Source organism: Corapipo altera, unplaced genomic scaffold, assembly GCF_003945725.1.
Source record: "Corapipo altera isolate COAL_440 unplaced genomic scaffold, ASM394572v1 55, whole genome shotgun sequence".
In the NCBI taxonomy this organism is placed as follows: Eukaryota; Metazoa; Chordata; class Aves; order Passeriformes; family Pipridae; genus Corapipo; species Corapipo altera.
Genome location: NW_020884882.1, coordinates 12,376,337 through 12,401,772, shown reverse-complemented (window position 1 = coordinate 12,401,772; position 25,436 = coordinate 12,376,337).

Genomic DNA, 25,436 nt, shown 5'->3' with positions numbered 1-25,436 from the left:
AACGAGTTAGTCATAAATGTTCTTCTTGAGAGGACACTAAATCTTTAAGATGGTGCTACAAACAAAGGGTTAGATTTCTGATGGAGAAATGTTACAGTTGTTGTGTGTCTGTATTGAAGACAAGGAAAACTTTTCCCATCACTGTAGAACACTCCTTGATTAGGGGGGAAAAAAAAAAAGGAAGAAACAAATAATGACAGCCAATTTCCAATGCTTTTAGGCTATTTCATATCAAACAGTATGATGAATGTAGCAATATCACTTTTGGCTATAGCACAAAAAATATTATTCTCTATGGACGCTGTAGCATAAAACAAAAATGCTTTTATTACCAGTAGCAATGATGTGACATGCCTGATAAATGCCACTTTAAGACTCCTTTGGGTCCCAGCATCCCTTCACACTTATTATCAAGTTACTAATAGATTCTGTAGGTTTGACTGGCCATCATTTAGGAGTGTCATTTACTCTAAAATGACAGAAAAGTAAAATGTTCTAAAAAGCTCAATTTTTCTCTTCCCTGACTGAGTGACTAATGAGTAAGAATAATAACTTTTATTCATGTTGTCTAGGTGATAAAATGGTCATTGTAGAATGATGAATATCAAATAAAGATGTTTTCATTTAACACAGGCAGGGGAAAAAAAAAAACATGAGCCTTTAAGTCCTAAAAATATGAAAGAGAGCAGGCAGATATTTAAGAATTCACATCTCCTCTATGACAACTGAGTCTGTTTTCTGTTGTTATTAGTTTTTCTCTGGATGCAGAGAAACACTGAAAACAACAGGGTCAGACATGTTACAGATTAAATTCTTCCTTGCAGGATGATACTGTCCAAAGGCCCCCACTGAGATTAACACCCTTTATTCTGCATAATGTATAGATGTACCATAAAGGTTAATTCGTGCAGCAGAGTGTAGAAGTTACATAAACTAGATAGGTAGAAGATCAGAGCAGTGAGGGATGCAAAAAAAAAAAAAAAATAGGAGAAAATAGTTGTTAGCAGATTCCTGGCAGATCTCACACTGTATTATATTTAGATTAGAGATGATACTTTGCTTGCAAACACCTTGGAAAGGCCTCTGCAAATCATAATGACAATACCCAGCAGAAGATGATTTTCATCCACAGATGGTCTCTACACTATACTACAGTACCACCAGAAAAAAAATATAAACCACTTCTTTCTGAAAATTTAATTAATTGGAGCTGAATCCCTAATTCTCTAAAGCCATCTAAAAACCCAGCATAAGTTCTTGTCTGTATTAGAGAATTTGATCTCACCATGACAGAGATGCAATAAGTAATTCTATATTAACTAACTCAGTGTAAATGCTCATCTGACCCTTTGCTCATCATGCTCAGTCCTTGCAGTTCAGTCTGGTCAGCAATGGGGGACAGTGGGATTGTTCTCTTCTGGAAAGAACAAAACATTAAATAGTAAACTTTTCTTTCAAGGGAATAGATTTTGTCTTGCTCCTTATCTGGAAGAAAAAGAACAAACGAGAAACACAAAAAAAAAAAACCAAACCAAAGGAACAAACTCCTAAACCCCACTTCTTTTCAACCCAATTTGTGTTGGTAAAGTACAGGGCATTTAAAACAATTTCCTTAAAAATTTACCTTTCCTTAAGACAGCTCAATCCAGTGAGTTCTTTTGTGGATCAAAGGTACAAAGCAATATTGTGTCTGTATAAACATGGCAGCAAGTAATCATATTCCAATGTTATTTAAAGTAAAGGGTTACTTTAGATTTGACATGGCAGCAGCTATGGGAACTTTAGTGGAAATACTACTGATTTGCACAAATAATGTCCTTATTCAGTTTCATTGGCTTCACTGTTGATTTGCATCTGGATGAGTCCACCATCCTCAGCTTTTCAGTTCTTCAGTGTGATTGAAATCTCACTGGAGAGCTCAGTCCTGCCAAAAAGGGATTAAGTGAGCTAACTCTGAGCAAGTGTCTTTGGTTGTTCTCCTTGAGATGAAGAAATTCCATCATAAAAAGGACCTGAAGGACAACGGACCTTTTGGTGTAGGAGATGACTGGTCAGCACTCCAATTGACTCACCAGGCAGAGCAAAGTAGAGACTGGGAGATTAAAGCATCCACTGCCATGGCATCAGTAAAGGAGTCAACTCTGCAGCTTCTTCAGGAGTAGTGCCCCAGCCTCTGATTCACTCTGAGAGGAGCAGAGTGCCTTTGCCACTGTGCTTCTGTTTCATTAGGCAGACTTTGAAACATCAGCTCTAGTTGCTCAGTGGTCAGTTTTGATCGTAAGTTCCCTGGCAAACAGGAGGAAAAAACCCAACTATATGATCAGAAAGATCACGAAATGCTGCTCTGGCTATATTGCAGGCTGTGTAATGTAAACTCTATCAAATAAACACTCCCAGATATTTTCCTACTCTCTGATTACTGTGCTAGAAATGCTCAATAATGTTCAACAAATGTACGAAAACAGCATATGTCAATCCAGCATTTCCTTCAAACTGTTCTATTTTCAGTTCCTGTTTTGTTCAATTAACACTGCTGTAACTGACTCACACTCATTACATCTGATCCTCTTCAGAAGAACAGAAGGAGTTTTCGTTAGCACTGAAAATCTATAATTCACTGAATATTCTGAGCTGGAAGGGATCCACAAGGATCATCAAAGTCCATCTCCCAGCCCTGCACAGGACAGCCCCAAGAATCCCACCATGTGCCCAAGAGTGTTGTCCAAACACTTCTTGAGCTCTGTCAGCCTTGGTGCTGTGCCCACTGCCCTGGGGAGCCTGTTCCAGTGTCCAACCACCCCCTGGCTGAAGAACCTTTATCTAATATCCAACCTAAACCTCTCCTGACACAACTTCAGGCCATTCCCTTGGGTCCTGTCACTGGTCACCACAGAGCAGGGATCAGTGCCTGCCCCTGCTCTTCCCCACATGAGGAAGTAACAGCAATGAGGTCTCCCCTCAGTCTTCTCCCATCTGAACAGACCAAGTGCCCTCAGCTGCTCCTCATACGGCCCCTCCAGACTCTTCACCATCTTCATATCCCTCCTTTGGACACTGTAATAGTTTAATGTCTTTTTCACATTGTGGTGCCCAAAATTACCCCCAGCACTTGAGGTGAGGCTGTAGCAATGCAGAGCAGAGCGGGACTGTGTGTTAGAAGTCATTTGTAAAATTATTTTTTTAAGTCCTAAAGACAAATTCATTTTATACAAGCCTAGAAGACTCTCTTGCTATTAAATCATCATCACTGAAAACATCACTGAAAGGTCATTTTGTCAGCGTTCTCATTCTATATTGCCAGACCCAAATTTTCCTGTGTGTGCCTGGATCTCTCTGCCTGAGGCTGTTTCTCTCTGTTGCTCAGGTGAAGGCAGCTGCTGTGTGGATATACTTTACAATGTGTTTTGAAATTATGCTCTAAATAAAAATTTGGTTCTGTAGGCTGCAATAGGCAAGGATAAATAAGGAATGTGTCTGCTTTAAATACAGTGAGTAAAACACACATCCCTAACACAGAGTAAGAAACATTCCTGGATAGAGGCAGGAAGGTAAGACATTATGTTTTACATAAAATCTAACACTAATGAGCATTTCTATGATGGATTTGTATTAAAATTACCTTGAAAAGATTTTTAAAACAGGTGTAATAAAATGTTCATTTGGAATTGTTATGAATTTTTGTCTGAGAAGCAAGTTGCCTAAAAGGTTCCATTTTCTAACACAGAACTGTATTCACTATGAAATATTTTGCATTATATTTTAATTAAAGTTATAATTACGGAACTAAATATAATTAGCTTCTTTCTTCAAAAGAAATTGGAAGTGAACTTACTTTATTAAATTTTCAATTTGTTTCCTGCAGTGTTACATAGTTTATTCTAATTAATTGAATGAGATCTCATAAATATTTTATCAACATAGAGATGTGATTAACAGCTCGAGTTTTGTGTGTTTTTCTTTTTTCTTTCCAGCTTTCTTCTTCTCTTCATTACCATTCCCCCCATTTTTGTCTTCACTCTCCTGCCTTTGGTGACAATTTCAGTTTGGGAGCCCTGCCAGAGTTCCCCCCCTCCCCTTCCACAACAAAATGCTGCATTTTTGCAGTCTCGGCCACAAGAAGCCATTTTTAACTTCTCTTCAGGAACGTCTGTTATCTAAGGAAGCCCTCATATAACACAGAGCATGGAAGCGACACTCATTTCTTGTGTGATTTATGACTTCCACAGTGAATAGCTTCCTGCAGAATCTCCTCTGCTTTCGGGGTGTGTGTGTGTGTGCAGTATATTTGTTTATTCTCTGAGCAGATAAAGCAGAAAGGAGTAAAAAGGACTGCAGCCCCTCATTAGCACACCCTACTCTAGAGATTACAAAACAGAGCAGAAGGTACATCTCACACAGCTCCCCAGCCCCTGTTGTGTTGCAAAGGGCTCCATCTTCCTGTGCCATCAGTGAGGTTTAACCTTGGGGGTGCTGAATGGAGCCATCGTGGTTTGAGCCTTTGGCTTCACCTGTTCAGCCTCCTGTTTGCCCCGTGGACACTGAGCAGAGCAGAAGCATCAGCACAGTGCCCTCAGGCCCCTCTTACAAGATCAGAGCCAGCATCAGGGGGAAACCACACCAGGGGCTTCACAGGCTCACAAGGAAAGAGGCAATCCCTGCTTCAAAGCATGTCAAAGCAAACAGAAAGGGAGGGAGGACATGGAGGTGAAGCGACCTGCCTGTAGTTACACACTGCAGCAGGACAAACATGAGAATTTGCTCTCCTAATCCCCTCCCCAAGGTTTCCTCCCTCCCACCACTACTGGAATGGGATGATTACAGTCTATGTTGGAAATGCTGCTCCACAGCCACAGTGCTGAGTGGATCCACTTATCAGTATGGAGAGCTAGGCAAATAAACAGCATGTTGTCCATATCAAACAGAAAAAAAATGTAAGTACAACTGTATATAAACTGAATAGTCAGGAAGTAAGAAGATAATCATCATGGCTCTTTATCAGATTAAATCTCTGTCAGTCCCTAGTTTAAAAGGAAAGGGACTGGTGTCAGAGAGTAGCACTGTGTTCTTTTAATATATTCCAGATTAATTTAATTAAACACAGCTTTAATAATATCAAAGGAAAGATTCAGCCATCACCATGACCTTTACTGTCCAGCAATATCAAAGGTATGGGATAAATTGAATAAAAAGGAAATCCATATGTATTTTCTCTATCCATTTAGCTCAGGCAGGCATTGTGTCACTTGCCCATGTTGTATTGTTGACAGCAACAGGTTGAGTATCTTTTAATATCTAAAGAACAAATTGTTTTCTCCCAAGCATACTTCAAACTCCCAGTGACACAAGCTGCAAGTGTACACATTTCCTCCTGGTAAAAAATTTCCCCTAATTGTTTTTCCTGCCTATACATTCCTTTTACTACTTATTCTTTAATGTAGTGCAAATTTGGAAGCAGAAAAGTGAATCAGATTTGTTTCACATTCCACATGTTGAACAAAACTGGGTAGTTTCCATCTGCATGCACAGTAATGATGCTTTAGAATTATGAAATAAATGAGTGGAAGTCTTGTTAACAAGAACCTTACAGTGATGAATCAGTGATCCTGTTGTACTGTTAATGTTGTTTTCCAAAATCTAACACTATTTTCCAATCAATCCAAATTTTGATTGATAGATGAAGTTAACCTTGATGTTTTCAGGCACATTTTGGAAAGGCTGGAGCTGAAACTGTTGATGCCAGACCTGGATTTGACCTGAGAGTTGCTCTATATTTATGTCTTGTAAAGCCTCCATAGCAGCTTTATTGTGCTTGAGTGTTCATCTTCTCTTAATTTACTTTACTTGTCTGAAATCAAGTAGACTGTTACTTGCACAGCTGCAAGGGCAGTAACAACAGCAAATGCAATTTTTATGTGGAGTAGGTCCACATTTCTCAGCTCCTAATACACCAAAAAAGATGAAAAGGCCAGAAAACTTGTTCTGCTGTTAAAATGACAAGATTATGGATATTTTCTAAAATTATTACGAGAGGCCTGGGATTCACATGTAATATTTAAAGCACACCCAACATACTTTAGGCAGCACATTATTAATGTCAAATGAAGTATAGTCTCCAAGTATTTATTTACAGCTCTCCAGTGCTAAAGCTCCAAGAGGGGATTCCTTCCCAGGGCTGTATATTCCACTGTGGCAAACATCTTGTTCCTTCTCAGGGTAATGTAACCTCCCACTTTCCTAATTAACACGTCCTAACCTTTCACTGGCTGGGTTCTCTCCAGGCCAGAATAACACTTTATGTGGTTATTTGACAGGAAACTTTGTGTACTATCAGCATCAGCAATGCCAGCTGGGCCAGCCCCCAAACTCTTAAAATTCCCTTCCCACCACACTTCAACAAACTATGGCATTATAGTACTACTGCTTTATCTAGCAAAGGGTGTTTTATCTCCTTCTCTTGTTTTAGTTTGCTTTCACAGCCACAGTCTCATCTTTTACCTTGTAACATAGCTTCATGTACTTTTCCTGTTACCAGATTCTTTACTGCCTGCTGCAGATTTTTTTTCTCAACATATGGGGAAAACAGTCTCCACACTTTTCTTTCCATTCCATATCCTTGACATAAGGGGTGGTTTAAACAGTTTGCATATGTACACCCAATGGAAAGGGGAATCTGTGCTGACCAAGAGATGGACACTTTAAGCATTTTGTTGAAACAAATTTTAGAGAAGGTTCTATTTTTTTTTTTTTTTGGACATGATTTGAAACACAGATAGTATTAATTTATTTGTAAAGTTAACTCACAACCACTGGCAACACTGTAATCATTCTGTGCTTGCATTTCATCCATTCAGGAGGGAAGAAACGACCTAGACCACTGTGCTAGACATGGGACAGGCTCAGATCCCTCCATGGCAGAGGCTCCCAGCTTTGTGGGCTCGGGTGACCCCTTTACACACTTGCAGCAGAGGGGCACAGAAGCTCCATGGACATAAAAAACCACACTGAAAAGAGAATTACTGGTGCATGTGCTCAGGGAGCTGACACAGGGCACACCACATCGACTGTGCTGGATCCTAAAGAGATGTTAAATTATGAGATGGAGAATAACTCATGTCACACTGCCTGCTAGCCATTTGTCCAGAACAGTTTCTATTTCATATCTCCTTTTAATTCATGCCAAATTTATTGATGATAGAAATACTATGAGTTTGGCTATGCCGAGTTGGAATATTCTAATAACGAAGAGTCCTTGGAACAACTGCAAGGACTTTGAAGCAAGATGTACTAAAACCAGCTCTGAATGTTTTCAGATTGTGACCACTTCTGTAAGAGAGGACAAGTGAACAGCTTTTTGATGTTGGAACTTAGATCAATAACATTTTTAACTCTATCTGTAACTAGACCACAATCTGGATTTTTCAGCCTTTGTGGTTTTGTCACAGCAATCACGTGGCATATGTACCACAGTATCTTGATCAGCAGGTAGCATCTGTCTTGAGTTTTGTTCTATTTAATTTGATAAAAGTGGAGCTCATGCAAAGACAACTAATTGGAGAGCTGAATACACAACCTACCACCCACCATGTGTCATTACTGGAAATAACTCCACAAAGAAACCACATTTGGTGATGAAAAGTTAAGACAGCTTTAAGTCCTGGTAGCATTCTCTCTGTTTTGTTACCCCTCAGTGACTTGGGATGCTTTTTATGACACACACCATACACCCCCCTGCAACAGAAACTGGTCCCAAAGGCATTTTGAGTAAGGGACCTTTAATCCCATAGCTGCTGTACCATGGGCTTTACAATGGCTTCAGGAGTGGGAAGCTTGGCAGTAAAATATGGTCAGAGCATGAAAACTCTCCCCCTGTATCATTTGGTGCTATGACACCAGGATCATTATTGGAACAAAAATTTAGTAAAGAGCTGCCCAATGGCCTGATAATACACAGGATGAAAATGTTGTTTAATGGGCACAGCACTTTCTGTTTTAGGACTTCACTTTGTGGGACAAAAGAGAGACCTGACACTGGGACAGGGGCAGACAAATAAAGACATAACGGACCTGGTGGCTGCAGCATCACCTCTCTTCAGCAGCTTGGAGAAGGATAGAGGAAGAGCCTTAGAGCTGCCATCAAAACTCACGGCCATGAGCCAACTTCCTTGAAACTGTTTGGAAAGTACTGGCCACCTCTGTCCATTCTCTTTAGCCATTTTAAACTCTCCTCTCAGACATCTGCAGGGCACTGCATGACTAAGCAGGTTTCACTAAAAGGAAACACCAGGACTTTACAGTACTCCTGAGAGAAACAAAGGGGGGAAAAAAATCCATATCTGGCTTTTCCAAAAGCCTCTGCACAAGAGCATATCTATGTATGTCCATGTCACCTCCATTGTGATGCTCCTCAGGCTCGTTCAGGGCAGAGTACTTCAGGTGGACAGACCACCAGGGGCATTTATCCTCCCACAGACAATACACCTGTGCCTTCAAACAAGCTGTCAGAAACAGCCACTGCTCTGGGCATCCATCCTGACTTCTCACCTCAGCACCCCTGAAGTCCTTCCTTTGTAGCTGTAGTTCAGGTCAGATTCCAGCTAAGTCACTTTTTCCCATATCAATTCATCTCAACAGTTCTGTCTGCACACAGTGTAGTGTTTCACTTTCTGTTTTCAAATGGGATCAGTGTGGCAGATTCAGAGAGATGCTTTCTTTCATTGTCACCTAGAGAATGCCACAGCTCTTCTCCTCATTCTGATTTACATAGAACAATATGGGATAAGTGGAAACAGTAAAGTTTTTATTCTAGAGGCACTGTCACTAAAATGTCTTTAGAAGCTTCCAGAAGAATAAGATGTTGTCTATTATTCACAGAGCTACAAGCCATGGTTGAGGGTAGTGCAAAAGAATATCCTTTTCTATACAGAGATTTGTTTCACTGAGGTCCAGCCCCCATGGTCTTCCATGTCTTGAGTCATCATTGACCTACTACCAAAGATCTGCACCCAAAAATAACTAGAATCAATCCAAAAAGGACATTAAATTTTTAGTTAATTATGTCCTTGACTCTTTAATGCTAACTCAAGTCCTTGTAACTTTGTGATTAGACACTTCTCAGGTGTCAAGCTGATTTTAACAAAGAACTTCCCAAAAATTCAAAAAATCTGCATCTTTTTTCACTGTTATCAGGGAGATCCTTGAATGACCTGCTATCAGTAGAGTTTAGTTAAGCAAAATTTTCCATTCTTCACATTACTTACATGTTTGATCCAATTAGTTTGTGTCTCAGAAGTTTCCATAACTCTTAAAATATTTTGTTCATTTAACGCAATTAGAATTCAACATAAGTCTCAGAAATCAAAACAATAAAATCACATCTTACTGTAACTTTAAAGCTGTTGCAGAAGCTCGAATTCTTTCCCAAAATCTTTCTTTCTCTCCAATTAACTATGATATATTTACTGCTTATTTCACAACACTAAGTGCTTCAGTTCAAAAGTGCATAAGTAAAAAAGTAATGTGCAAGGCATTTAAACATAACTCAAAGGAAATCCTAAGGACCTGTGACATGCTATTTTTCAGTAGGAAGAAAAACAAACAATTGTGGATAATTTAAATCAAACTACTTTGTAGATTTTTGAACACCACAATTCTAATTTTGTAGCCATAATTTTCACTTTACAATGTACTTCCCAGAAGCCAAAATGAAAATTTTAAGAGTTTTGAATACATGTGGGTGTGAAAATGCTATCAAGGGAAGCATAACTTTTTTTACGGATTTCTAGATGATATACTCACATATCAAAGAGTTGGATTTTTCCATCAGCTTGTTTTCACCAAGCAGCCGAAAGCATGAAATAAAAAGAAATGGGACAGTGTGGTTCTGTGATCAAGGAAATGATGTGGAAATATTCAAGTTCATAAATGAACATGATTATTTTGCAATTAGTTGGAGTTAGACATAGAGGCAAGCAGGCATTCATCACGGTGACCATTGTGAAAATCTAGTGTGACCAGTGGCCTTGAATTCTGTGTGGGAAATTGTTTGCAGCAGCTTCTAATGCCTTTTCTTTTGGATGTGTTCAGAAACCATATGATGTAACATTTTTTATTGGCAAATGTCAGTTATGCAATATGAAAGAGTTCACAAGACAGGGTTAGTTTCAATATATTTCCCTCCACACATCTCTGACTCACACAAAATACCAAAATTAGCAAACATCCTGTTTGCCAAGTTTTCTTTCCTGGTCTAATAGACTGTCAGTATTTTCAAAATTATTGAAAGAAGAATCTGAAGTGATACAGCATAAGATGATCAGTCACTTTGGATTTTTCCATTTCCAATTATATCCTATCTCAAAAGCATTATCTCTAAAATTTTACAAACTGCTACAGACTGGGAAAACCATTTCCCACCCAGGTGCAGTATCAGGTACTCCTGCTTCCAGCCAGGTGTTCCCACAGAGAGAAATGTGAGATGTGTCTCTTTCTGCCACTCACTCTCATTTGGAACTGATTATGAATTGCTTGATCCTTTTTTCTCCCACACTGGAAAATGTTGGCTATTTAGCACTGGACATTCAGGTTTGTCTGGGCATGTTTTTCCCATGTAGGTACAGTCCAGGCCTCAGGCATTGGGGAACAGAGTTAGAGGATGTTACTTTCTGTAAATGTTATATTCTACCCAGGGTTTGATGAACATGATTATAATGGACTCAGATAAAACTTTGATATAAAAAAAGGAAGGGATAAAGGTAAAGTTTATAACCACTTTAATGTCCCTGATAAACCTGTGCCTGTGCTGTACTTGCATCTCTCTTGGCAGTGTGAGCTCCAACATCCCAGAAACAGTCTGGTATATATTGTGCACCTGTGAGCCAGAGACATTTCACAACAGCACAAAGTGAATAAGCACAGAGTGAATATACTGTGGGAGTATTATTTCTGCTGGGAGGAATAGAGAAGGAACAAAAGATACCACATATCTATGAGCATGCTGAAGGGACCTCTCACATTGTTAAGATTTTATAATTGCTTGAGCTGCTCCCTAGGAAAAAGAGATAACTTCTGGGAAACCCAAGAGACTCTGGTGACCATTAGCAACTCTGTAAGAGGGGAAAAAGTTCAGCAAGTAGCTTTTTACCCAGACTAAACAACAGATATCGTAAGTGATCTGGAATGCCAGCTCAGCTTTCTGACAGCAAAGCCACAGAACCATGCCTGTCCATTCTTCCACTACAACCTTTCCTAAGGCTTGGCCTTCAAAGAAAACAGAAATAGACTTTCCCCTACTAGGAGCAAAATTGGAAAGTGTTGAGTCTTGCAGAGCATATTTTCTTATGAGTTTGTTCCTTACATGCAGGCTGGTGTCCTCTTTGGTGAGGACTGAGAGTAGCATCGCTTTAGATGTGCTCACCAGAACAGATGTTATTTTGGGGCCGGGGGAGGGAGCAGGAAGTTGGAGGCTCCTGCTAACAGATGGAAGAGCAACCTCAAGCCTGCTCTAACCCATGCCCAGCAAATGGTACTCATGCTCTCAGCTCCATACAGACTTTAGAGGAAGCTGAGAACATGGCAGTAAGGAAGTACATGCCTGGGGATTTTGCAGAGGGGAAACTGGAGGAGAGAGCCTGCTGAGTCTACTTGGAGCACGCTAGTAGTGTAATTCAAATATTAATAACAGCTGCCGGAAATTTAGAAGAGCCAGCTAGGTTGAAAAACGCCCTGTGCATCTGCCCTTTTGTAACCATGTGCCCAACACATACTCTGTCTCTGCCAGGAGTAGTATTCCCTCTCTGCAAGGCATTACAGTTGGCACGGGTGCCTGCCTGGATCACTGCCGGTCCCTGGCACGAGTGTTGCAGAGAGCAGTTGTTCTGTAGTCCCCAACCTCACTGAACCCCCTCCCAGCACTGGCAGCACAGGGCCTGGAGGAAGAGGGGAAGAGGGTTGTTGTTGCCTCTCCTCTGGACATAACAACACATAGAACTGAGGCAATCTGACCATTTTGATGGCACTCCTGGCTGGAGATGGAAGTGTACAAGTGTAAGTGAAATGTTTCAAAGAATTTAGTCCCTCGTTGGCTACTGCATTTGTCTCCTGCAGCTGGTGCAAGGATAAAGTTGTCTAAACAAGGGCCATCAACTCTTTGGATGGATTAGCCCACTTTTGTGGGCTGTCAAACCAGTTGTGTCAGGGAGTAAGCACACATTCACCTCAGCAGATCTGGTACCAGACTTCTTAAATGAACTCTACTTTCAGGGGCTGCAGTAGTCTCAGCACAGGTGGTTTGAAGGTACCTTAGATAGGTTATAAGTTCTGCATTCATGCCATTGTAGACATATTCAGAGACGACACATTGATTACTGCCAGATGGAGGGAGATGGAAACATGCCATCAGTCTGTGTTTTAAGTCTATCCACCATCCACTCTCACTGTATTTACCTATTTTGTTGCAGCCATGTTAACAGCTCTGAAGAAAATTCTCAGTTTCAGCTCCATCCTACACTCACAGAAAGGAGCCTTCCATTGCCCCAGAGTTTGTAAGCGAAGCCTATCAGCGAGACAAAAAGAGGACAGGGAACTGTTGGATATTGGCCACCGGGGTGGAGGACAGGAAGTGCCAAAGAGGCTGGAATTAATGTAGATCTTCTGAACCTCAGCCGTAAAATCATTCCTCCTCTCAGCTCTTCATCTTTGAGCACTGCACGTTGGGTCAATGACCCTACATATCAGACTGCAGCATCAGCCTCAGAACCGAGAGCTCCTGGAGATCTTTCATTTGTGTTTGTTTTCTTGATGCTCAGTTCTGAGTGCATCCATAGGCATTCATCAAGTACCCCAGCTCCTCTTGAATGACTGGGTTTTTTACAAAGAGAAAGCAAGGAACTTTTCCACTTAAAATATTCTGCTCCAAAGAACCATGGCTGTCATTTCAAAGCTATTTCTAGTGTTAATATTTTCCAGAAGACTGTTTCATTTAGTAATTTGGATCGTAAGAACAATTGTGGGGTATAAAAAACCATGCAAAGCCATATGATCAAAAATCCACAAAGATTTCAGAACATATGAGAAGAAATGTATTTTAAAAAAACCAGACATGCAAAATAAAAGATTCAGATTAAATTCTCATAGCTGTAGGGCTTTTGCTTGCTATTCATGAGAGCTATGCAATTCACTTCTACTTGACATCAGAAATGCAGATTCAGTGAATTCATTTAAGACAAAATTGAAATCTTATCTTTTTAGGCTGGATTTTCCAGCCTTAAATGCAGCTCAGTTTTAAAGAAGCTAGATATTATTTTACGTGAAGCTATTTGAGATCCTTTGTATTTTCTGCACTATATAATTTAGGTTTTATTGTATTTAGTTCATGTGCATTATAACATACCAAGAATAGTTGAAAGATGACAAACTGGGAAATGGGAAAGGCAAAGTAGTCATTTGCTAATGCAAAAAGATAAATACAACATAAATGGGAGGAGCTCTAAACCATTACCTTAAATATGAAGAAATATTTCATGAATAAGCATACCACGAGGATTTCTACATTTCCTAGTTCTTTAGCTACCATGAATAGCTGTGTGTGTATGGGGACAAATTATTAATTGTTCTGCTCCACTATACCCCCTTTTCTACCTGTTCACACCACAGCACTTTCCAGTGTTCTTATTTCCTCTTCCTTAAATGTGAAATCTCCATCTGTTCTCTCTTCTTACTCAGTCCATACCTTACACTTATGGACTACTGCACAGGCAGGCTGACAGCCAGGGAGAACAAATGGGCCTGCTCCAGGAGCACGGAAGTGCAAATATCTTTCCTCAGTTCCCAGAAGGCTGAAGTACATCTTCATCATATTGAACCATCAGCTTATTGTCAACAGAAGCAAATTTCAACCTAGCATTTTTTTCTGAAGTTTCAGTAACTTCTTCATAAACCCAAGGGCAACCAGTTGCTGTTCGCTTTTTTTAAAGGGGAATTTCGTTGAATCTCAAATTCCTTCCTTAAATGTTATAATTGCGTATTGACTTCCCTACTATTTAGCACCTCGCAGAACACATGACCCTGACAGGATTTATTACATCATCTCTTGAGAAAATTCTGGGAGTGAATAAAGGTAAAAAAGGAGAAAAATCTGTTTCTAATTTGACCAGGTCATCACATGCTTTAAATATCAAATATGCTTTCAGTGAAATCTGTTAAAAGAACTCAGATGCTCTTGCTTACTCCAAGGGTTGAAGCTTCTGTCATTCCCTCTTACAGTCACCCCCTCACCCATTCAGGAGATGCAGTTGAGTATTTCTGCATCCCTGAATGACAAAAGGTTTAGTTCAATTTCTGCCTTTAGTTCACTAAGAGGAGCAGCTGTTGCAGCCCAAAGTCTGTGGTCACTTTGCTGTAGTGCAAATCCAGCTACAGAACTCCTTCAGAGTGCCCCTTTGGAGTGTTTCTGTCAGAGTGTGGAGCCAGCAGCAAACACAGGACCACTGCACCCACCTATCTGCATAACAAGGATCTGGGCTCTCCAACTCATCCTGTGTTCTAACTGGTTCAATGAGCAGAACCCATTTGCTAAGGAAAAACAGGATTACCACTAAATATTTTTCAGCTTCCTGGGAGAAAATTTCCTTACTAAAAATAGTTGTGCCCCAATCTGACAGATGCAGGCTGAAGCCCATGCCTACCATTTTTGTCCCTGGGAAAAGCCCCAAGGAGGGCATGTTTTCCAGGAGCATACATGCACCACTTCCTGCTGTGGTGCTGGGGGAAGGTCCAGGCTCAGCCTCCTGCTATCCATCATGTCTTCAGTGATAGCTACATGTAATACCACTTTTCAATGAGAAGGTAGACATGTTGAGTACCTGTCTGCTCACATTGCCCATTTCGTGTCCTAATTTCAGAGAAAACTGCTGCAGAAAGAAAAAAAAAAAAAAAAAGAAACTAGCTATTTTCACAATGCTACACACTGTAACGAAAGAGTCATGAACTAGAAATGAGTCCCCACACTCCTGTGCAGTGTACAAGGTGATCCAGGTTCATACTCTCATGTCACATACAGGGAGCATGCCCTGGGACTTGGGATGGATCATTCTCCTTTCACTAGAGTAAGTGATAATATCTTCTGACAATGTGTTTGCATCACACTCCATGTTTTCTCTTTTATAAAAACATTTCCTCTGTGTCTGCATCTGCAACAGTCCATCAGTTCCAATCAGTTCCCTTTAAGGGTGTAGGACTACTGAACACATTGCACTGCCACTAAGAGATGACAGCACTGAGAGTCTTAAATTGTAAAGAAGGCATGTTTTCTAGATGAATACTTTGAACTTGTAGAAATGAAGCCTGAAAATGATAGTGGCAATAGTAATAATCAAAAAATTAAAGTCTTTGCTAGGATAAATAGACATTGTTCCAGTTACTTTATTTTAATCAGCCTCCTCTAACATGGCATTTGCCTTATAATTTGTATAAAACCCCAACATCTTCTGATATTTATATTTGATTTTGGCACAGAATCATCAAAGGAATGCAGAACAAAAATTGAACAACTTCCTTAAAACCATTAGCAGAGGTAAATTATATCATGAATATGAAAAAAAAAAGCACAGCACACAAGCAGAAGAAAATGAAAGGCAGCTGGGTATAGTAAGAAGAGAGATCAAGGTGCAAAAATAGCAGTTCAAATATTTTAAACATGACTTTAATATTCATCAACTTGTTCTTCTGTATTTTACAGTTCATTCATCTGTGACTTAAGGGTCACACGATAGCAAGCATGGATTGAATTAGGAAACCCATCTTTCCCGGCTTTAGACTCAGCTTTGAATGAGAATAGGTAAACAGAATTTCCTAAGTCCCTGGGTTTTCCAAGCTATGCAATAGAAATAATGATATTTATCTTAGGTTTTAGGATGCTTTGAGACCTGTGATGAAAAAGTGCTCTGTCAGAGTTTGGATAATGTAATGTTGCAGGCAACTTTCTCCTTATTTGACTCCATTCTTCTCTTCAGTCTCTGTTAGGCATCCTTTGGAAATCTGTGGTTCTTTCAAATGAGCTCAGGTCTTTTTCGTATCTGTGCCCTTTCATTCAGTCCCTCTGTGAGTACCCCTGGCACAGGTAAGCCTGGGTATGTTCCTGTGCAGTCACACTGTCCCTCTGCCACTGAACTGCTCAGACTCTACGATGGTGAGGGTGTAAGGCAAGCCCTACATTTTGATCCGTGACAATGACCCAAGTTGTGCCATCGGACAGGGAAATGTATTTGGGTTGTGATTCAGATTTAGTTTTGGAGCAGCTGAATGTCAGGCAGTACCAGGGCTGGAGCCATACTGTTTCTAGAGCAACCCAATTCTGACAATATTCTCTCTAAGCCAGGTAAACATTCTTCAGATCTGCTGGAGTCTGTGTATAGCCTGCCCACATTTGCATGGGCCTGAAACATAGAAAAACTCATTCCCACTGGCACACTCCAGTCTAGATCACCTTCTGTTCTTGGCTTATATAATAACGATTTTCACTGTATCCTTATCAGCTTGTTTTTTCAGGAAATGCATTCTATTTTCCATTAAGTTCTTTTTGCATAAAGAAATTCTTAAATCAAGCAGTCTACCAGGCTTTCTTTATCCTTGACTGACCTTTCCTAGGTTAGCCTGGCTAATGTCTTGCCTATCTATCCACTCCATTACTCCTGGCCTTGCACTGTTGGTATTGAGGGCAGTGCTTTCCAGGAATTACAGGTACAGCACTGTGAGCAGCCACTTCCCTCAGCTGACATCGTGATGAGTTCTATGCAGGGCCAAAATCTTCAGGTTTGATCTTAATAAGGAGCCACTTGCATATTTCTGTCCAGGTGCAACACTTCAGTTTTTAAGTCAGATTCTCAGTCTCACTGTGGATGGGAATGGCAGAATCTGGTGCCCGGGCACAGATCTGCCTTGCTATGCCAGAATTCCTTCATTCACACTGGGCTCTGAAGGCTCCAAGGCACTATTCAGTATGAGAAAAGTCATCTGGATACAGCCCTAAGGAAGTGCATGTCAAATTTAAAAGCTCTGTTGGTTGATAAATCAACGGGAATCCCAATTGCTCCAAATGAAGACCAGGCAGACTTCTTCTTTCTGCCAAGAAGAAACACCAAGTTCATGGCACTGTAGGATCTAAAAGATCCCGTCACAAAGCCTCGTGAATTTTATCCAGCTGTTCATGTACTGAGCCTATTACTATAATTGTGACAAAGGGTTAATGTCTCAGGATAGCAATAGGCACTTGCAGGGTTTATGTACTGTTTTGCAATAAAAACAATGCAAAGGCACCTAAAAGAATGTAAATTATATCGCTGCTGAGGATCCAATAAGCAAAGTGATGATTTCTTGTCTTTGATCTGTGTTGTTGTGCATTGTTATATTTCTGAACTGACAGAAAAGATGCTCATTTCAAGGCACCAAAATGTCTGAACTACTTAGGAATTGTCGCCTTGAATCAATTCTGGTTTCGTATACTGCATCTTCGCCAGCGTTACTTCTTCCAGATCAATTCCACCTCCAAACTAATTGTTTAAAAGCCATGACTTAAAGGAAATATCTGTGGCACTCCCAATTAAAACAAAAATATTTACAGTAGGTTACACAGTTTACACAAAGGTATTGACAGCAGTAAATGTTTCCAAATGAAGATCTTTCACCTTTGCACATACAAAGAAGCTTTTTAAAGGCTGAAGTGCCTATGATAGAAAAACATACAGTACCTGCTTCAACAAGAGAATCAGACATCATTTATAATTCATGTAAGTATATTGAAGTTTTCCACTGCCATCCAAGAGAGATGGTTTCAAATCTATGGAGTGCAATAAGCCAATATTCTGTGTTGCAACTTCTATATATCTCACATAGATTTTACTCAGGAGATCATTTCTATACCGAGGTCTTCACATCTACAATGTGCTACATTCAAACCCCTCACTTTCTCTGCATATCTATCAGCATTAATGTGTCAGCTTGTACCCCGTGCTATTTTCATAAATGCTTTAGGGACACAGATTTGTTGAACAGATAGAAGACAGAGTTAAATGTAATCTGAGAAAAATCAGAAGCAAGAGGAATAGTTAGCTCAATATACAACTATTTTTTTTTTCATATCCGATACAAAAACCAAAGAGAAATGAATGATAGCTCTGGTCAGTTCCTCCTGCATTTAAGGGCTGACACAAAACTGCTCCACATAGTTCATCTACCTCCTCCAACCACACAATTTAAAAGCCCAACAAGTGAGAGGCTGAGCTAAGGGAAGTTCATTACAGTTCAAACACAAACAGTTCAGTTCTGCTCAAAGGCAGACTTAGATTCCATTTGCCAGTGAGGGGAATTTGCACTGTGACTGCTTGCAAGGCATCTAACCTATCCAAGACTTCTTCCTATCACAAGGGCAATTCCATTGCCAGCTCTGTCTCCTCATTCCCTAAAGCTTGTAGTCTCTTAAATAATCCTCTGAAATTTTAGGACTTACATTAAACAGTCATGTATAATGTATAAAATCCAGTTTTACAGTTTGGTTAAAAGTCCCAGAGAATTTGACTTCTAATAAAATTTTCCTCCACCTCTGCAGCTTACAATAGTATTTAGCACAGAGCAGAGATAATGCACCACAAATGACTTTATCGGCTGTCATAGACTTAAAACAGCTTTGTTCTGCACTTGATTAATTTGTGAAGCAGTTTATTTCAGATATTGAAGCTGCTTGTTCTGCATGATTATTAAAACTAAACAGAAGCAAGTATCCATTATTACCTAAAAATAACGAGTGCAGAAGAGGCACTTGGGACCCAAGGAGGTGACATTAATGTTCAACATCTTGAAAACAGCAGCATATCAAATTATTGATGCAAAGCATTTGACAACTGTCTTTCAGAGGCAGGGACAGAGGCTGTCTAGACATGATCAGATATCAAAGTCTACGGGTTTTGCAATCTGATCATTTTGTTTCCCTTTTACTAAGGTAAAGAGGCGCCTCTCAGTATCTGACAGGCTGCAGACACAATGATTATAACAACAATAAGAATAACTGCTCTCAGTAGTACTATTATCCTCTGAATAACTTTGTTGGAGGAACTCCGTTGCAGTTTGTTTATTTGTTTGTTTGGTGGCTTGGTTGGTTGTTATCTCTAATGGAGGGTAATGTATGTATATTCTGTGCCCCTTTGTTACAGCTCCCATTAGACAGGGATTTAGACACAGACCCCAAATTGATGAGTCTCTCCACAGTGGCATCATCTCAAGAAGTTGAATTGGAATATATTCTAGATAAGGCAAGTTGTTCTTTTTTGAATTGGACTTGGTGAGTAAATCTCACTTAACCCTTCACATCCACTGGAAAATTTCTGCAGCTCCTCACCTCACGGTCATTTATCAGACCCCAGGTACAACGATTATAACAGTAATGGCTCTTTTTAGCAGCAGCTTATGCTAACAGCTTTCCAAATGGTATACTATATCTTTAAGATAATAGTAATTTTAGGAATTGATGTGTGCTTGTTTAATAATTCTAATTCAATATCTCTCTTTTGACCCAGACTTCATGACTCTGATTTGTCAACAGAAAATGGTAATATTTTCCTCCAAGGGAAAATTCCAGGTCAAGTGAAAGTTGAGATAGAAAGCATGTGGTAGCAGAAACTACGATTAGGGCATTTGGTTTAGTCTTTTCTTTGTACCAGATTGTGTGGGCAAACCCTGCTAAAGTTTACTTAAGAACAAATTCCCAACTCAGTGTTTGATTCGATGTAGACACTGATGCTGCTGTCATTTGAGTGAATACCTAAATACCCTGCTAAAGTGTACTTAGGAACAAATCCCAACTCAGTGTTTGATTTGATGCAGACAATGATGCTGCTGTCATTTGGGTGAATACCTATGAGAAAAATAAAACAGCTACTTAATGGGAGATTAAGTAATTCAAGTGATTCCTGAAACTGAAACTGTTGAAACCATATTCCATAATATTATTTTTTATTATCCACAAGCTTTCATATGCCTCAAGTAATAACATCCTATGATGCTGCGTTATGACACTTAAGCCTGTGGGTTAAAACATCAAGTTTGCACCAAGTCATGCTGTTTAATACCCCAACGAGTTAAGTCACTCGTGATTTTCAAAGGCTTTAAATCCAGACTGTGCCCAACTGCTATTTATCATCACTAGGAAATGGATTTTTAAGTCACACCTCTCTGAAGGCTGGTCATCACACTAGTGAATCAACTTCCATATTGCAAAAATAAGACTGTTGCTTGTTATCAAGAGGACTTTAGACAGCTGGTCAGTAACTATTTTTCATAGCAGCCAGTGGAAACTTGTAGTAGAAAATGAGAAAATTAAGAGGAATAGGTTATTTGTAGCTCACCTATAAGAAGTGTTTCCCATTTCTTGGCTTTTGAATTTTTTAGAAGTTAAAAAGACAGTTTGTGCTTTGCTTTGGAAAATCAGTACCCTGTTGTGTTAAGCATTAGAAGTACACACAGTAGGAAAATTTTCTTGTCCTTACAAAGCAACTACATAGATCAGAAAACATCCTATTGTCCCAGTTCCAAGCAAGGAAATCAAGGCCATTGTCTGAAAATTGCAGCAGAAGCAGGAAGCAAATTCACTTCTCCTAAATGTGCACAAATCATCTTTCTTTTGCATGAAGTCAGTGAAAGAACAATAGGGAAAGCTCTGAAGACTACAATTATTTAGGCAACTGGGGTAGCACTGAGGATAAGAATGGATGCCCTGTAAGTAATCTTAGCATTCAGACCAAGGTCTGCATCCCCAAAACCCCATGGATCAGAGCTGAAGGTTGTGGCTCACACTGTGAAATACGATGTGGTCACTGCTCCTGTGCCACTGGGGAGCTGAATTCTTAAACCTCCAAGGTTGTCATTTCTCTGTACAGAGAATCCCCACAGACACTGAGGTGCTTGAAGGCGCAGTGGGCTGTGTCTGATCCAGAACAGCAGTGAACCCCTGCCTTGCCCACAGTTACTGCACTGTGGCCTGGTGTTCAGAGAAACAGAGGTGACAGAGGTGCTCCTGCCCTGCTGGGACTGCAGTTTGAAACAGCAAAGCACACGAGTGATGGGAAGGTCCAGGGAACCAAACTGAGTCTTGTCCCAGGCAATGCCCCATCCACACAGGACAAGTGGAGAGGCCACAGCACCAACTGCCCCAACCCACTGCTCCACTCCCACTGTGGGTTGGCACATTTTATTCAGCTCTTCACTGTATGTCTAAACTCCCAAATGCTCTTGAATTCTGCCCCTAAAGTGCAGTGCAGTGCTGTTTGACCAGCCTTCAGGTGGCTGGGATTCCTATTTAACCACAGGTCAACCATCTCAGTGCCTGATCTAGTTCTCCCCTTCTTACTCCACAGCCTCAATTCACTAAGGACTTGGGATATCTCCTGAACTCTTGATCTGTATTATGAATAATGACAGATAAGCAGATAATGTTTCCAGGCTGCTCTACATCCATCTCCAGGATCTGGTGAACTTTTGCTTATGTCAGTAGAAATACCCAATGGAAAAAGAGCCTCTGTCCCTGCCAAAGTCTTCATCTATTAACCCCTTTTTACTAAAAAATGTGTGTCTAACCCCAAATGGGAGGGTTTATCACACAAAGTTTACAAGAAAAATGAGTCGTTACTTAAAAAGTTATTTAATAGCATTGCACACAAATGGCCAGAAAATGTCAATTACTGGGGAGCAGGGTCACAGGATACTTCATGTAATCGCAACCGTTGCTCAGGGGAACTTATGTTTGAGCCTTTCTGACAACATCTACAACACTCTAATTGAACTGCTCGGGCATAGAGGAATTGCTTCTTGCTCCTGTGAAATAGCAAGCAGAATTACAAAAATGGCGTTTCAGAAAAAATGCAGTGTATTTTCAAGCTTTTGAAATGTCACACTCCTGGGCACCAATTTATCTGCGTTACATTGCAACATTACAAATAGCCAGCAAGTCTTACAGGGCCATTTTTCACAATAAAAATACTTTCCTAACTGCTATTTTAGTTCAGTAATGATTGTATAGATCTGTTTATTATGCATTTATATTTATCCCTAAATAACACCTTACTGCTGGCAACATACTGAAATAGAGGAAAGTGTGCAATATTAATGGGGGCCAACCACTTGCCTCAGCCTAAAAATTTTTTTGACTTCAGGTGAAAAAAAAAAAAGAGAGAGAAAAAAGAAAAACTCATGAGAAATCCATAAAGAAAACAAAGAAATCCTTCAGCTATTTTTCTAATTTAATATTGCTTCCACTTCTATCTGTTGTCTTCAGGATAATGGCCATTATGATCATAGTGAAAAGATTACATTGATTGCAGAGTGCCAGGGAAGCTATATTAAAGGTCAATAAGGAAAACTGGGCTATATCTCTGCTGGAGCTATGATTCAGCCTCTTGAGTCCACTTCTGAAGATATTTCCATTGTTTTCTGTTGTATGCAGAAGCAGAGATAAGCTGCCATTTTTAGAAAAGTAGAGCCAAAACCAAGGGATTCCAGCTCCTAAATGCTTTACAGCACCTGTGTTGTACAAGTTTTGCAGTATCAAAGAAACTATCAGGCAATGCAAGTCCCAGTTCTTGGAGACTTCCTTCATTAGCCCTAGGATAGCTGTTCTCACTGATGTATGTCCTGCACCTGCCCAGCTTAGGCTGTCAGGGTTGAGCTGAGGACTCCAAGCCCACATGCTGGAGTGCTAAAACAAAAATATGTTGCTGTATATCTGGCTAATCCTCAGCACTCTGTGGCTTATACGTCTCTTGGAGGCATGCAGGGCATGTCTCAGGAAATGTACACAGCCGAATTTGACCACTGAATATGTGTTCCCTGTGGCACCAGAGACTGCAGTAGGGAGTTATTTCCAGCCAAGAATTATATTGAACCTTTAACACTTCCTGCATTTTTCCTGGAGTTATTGAATAACAATTATTAACAGCAAATTAACATGCAGTTGGCAACAGCTAACATTAATTGTCCTAGCAAAATGCCTGCATAACCCTCTTAGCACTGAGAAAACTGCAGCTCTAGAAGGTCAGGATATTTGATTTCAGTGGAACCTCTACTGTTCCAATTTTATCCTTTAATATATGTGCACACCTCACAGAGGTACCTTCCTGATGCCAGGACTGATAGATGGTGCTCACTGATTCTAGTACACCAGAAAGAGCACACCTACAAATTTAAAAGTTATATTTAAAGTTATGTTTTCTTTGGTACTCACTGAAATAACAAGCTGGGTTGGAGTAGTTTCAACCCAAACAAGGCATGGGATAAATTTAGTCTATTTTTTTCCTCAGACACACAGTGAGACCTGTTTTTGTCCCAGCTCAGCTCAGCATAAACATCTACCTGAGGTGCCTGTGGCACAAGTACCATAATCCTGTGTACCTTCTGCAGTCCCTAGAAAAAAGTCTGTGCCTCCAGATGGTGACTTAGACTAGTCCTGATCTGAATCATACCTGAAGAAGTCAGCATGTCTTCATTACCTACAGAAGAAATCTAAAGGGAAGCAACAAGTTAAAACTCCACTTAAAACTGGGAAATCTCTCCCTTAAGGTCCTAAGTGCCAGTAACTTTCTGACAGGAGATGTTAAAGGAACAGCTCTGGCACTCGAAGAAAATACTTTCTTTTCAAAGAATTAATTGGTACCAAGTTGCTTAGCAGTGAGAGCAATGGAAGATAGTTGGTGTATCTCACATAACAGCAAATATAGATGTTTTAGGACTCCTTAGACCTCTTTCCCCCCCACACACTGTTATGCACAGGTGAGCAGAGATAAGTATTTTTTACACTGTAATAAAAAAATTTTAAGTACTAATAACTATTGTTCACTCTATTGGTGAGATTTTAGTACAGAACCCTTTGTCTTTCTTTGCTGCTTAGAATCATGATATTACAACCTGGAGAAAACAACATTTATACTTTATATGGGCATAAAACAATTCCATGCATATATTCTAAGCACATGCCTTAGCACAGGCCGCCTCACTGGCTGCATGTGTTCATAAACTGGACTCTAACATAAACTCTGCAAGCTTTCAGATTAACAAATCAAGCACACAGAAAGTTGTTCAGCCCACAGTTACACATGTGAACAACATTCTCATGACAGTTTCACTTTATTTGTGCTTTTAGACTGTAGTTGAGGAATGGCTTTTGAGGAATTACAGTTGTTGCTACAGAGAAGCAATGGGCTCAAAAGGAATCTTGGGATGAGCAAAATCAGGCTAGAAAACACAAAAACAGAAGGATGGCTATTTTGAAAGGAAATAGCATGTGACTTCTACCACAATCAGAAGGGCTACCAGAAGTATTTTCTGTCTTCCTAAACTAATTTCTCTGTATTTGTGACTTCTGCCTCCTGTCTTGCAAAGGGGGACTATCTCTGTATCAGAATTAGGTGAAGAAGAGAGGCATGCAGAGAAGCACTGACCTACAGGATCATCTCATGGCTTTAGGCTTCAGAGTAGCAAGCTCAGATTATTCACAGAGACACTGAGGTTGGTATTCAGCAGCCACCAGCCTATTTACACAGCAGAAGCTGACACTTGAAACAGTCAACAGGTCTTGTTTTTGATGTCTGCTCATCCCTAGGGACACGGGCTCTTCTCAGAGCGGCAGTACCATGACTTTGCTTAAGTGATCATCTGACCCACGGGAAAAGCTGTTTAAACAACACTTGTGATACTGAAGAAGCCCAAAAGGAATTGCTTTCTTGCCCTTTTAGCTACTAGCATTGAGGGTTAGCACATCTGTGACAGTAATGTGCTAATCCTAACAGGAGAACTGATGCTTAACAGTGGTTTTTATCTCTTTGATCACAGAAAACAGATTAAAACTTCCTGTCCTGAACCAGAACCTCAGCCTACAAAAGAAGGATATGCAGCATAAGGGCACCTTGAAAGAATGTTTCTTTGTGACATATGGACCATGTTTAAACAGTCCAATTTCCTGTGCCAGTTAAATTACTGCCAACCAAACATCTAACCCAACTTCAACAGAGCATTCTTCCAAGTAAGAATGTTGCAGAATACTAGAGGCTTCCTTTTTACTTTTCAACACACATTTGAAATTCTGCATTTTCATTCAACTCACAAAATCTAGAGGATAAGCTAAGAAAACAAGTCATGATAGAGACTGCATACTTTACCTATCATTTGATGGGAAAGACATTGTTATTTGTTTGATTAACAGTGCATAATTAAAAGTCAATATGCAAGAATGTTATAGAATCCGTGTAACTAGTCAAATTTTTGTCAAAGACAATGTCTAATTTATAGGAAATTGGTAATAAAATGTTTGTTGTCAACTTAATCTGCAAAATTATTTGTATATTATGAAAGTAAATCCATACAGCTTTGGGTCCACAGATAAACATCCATGGGCAAAGTTCGTG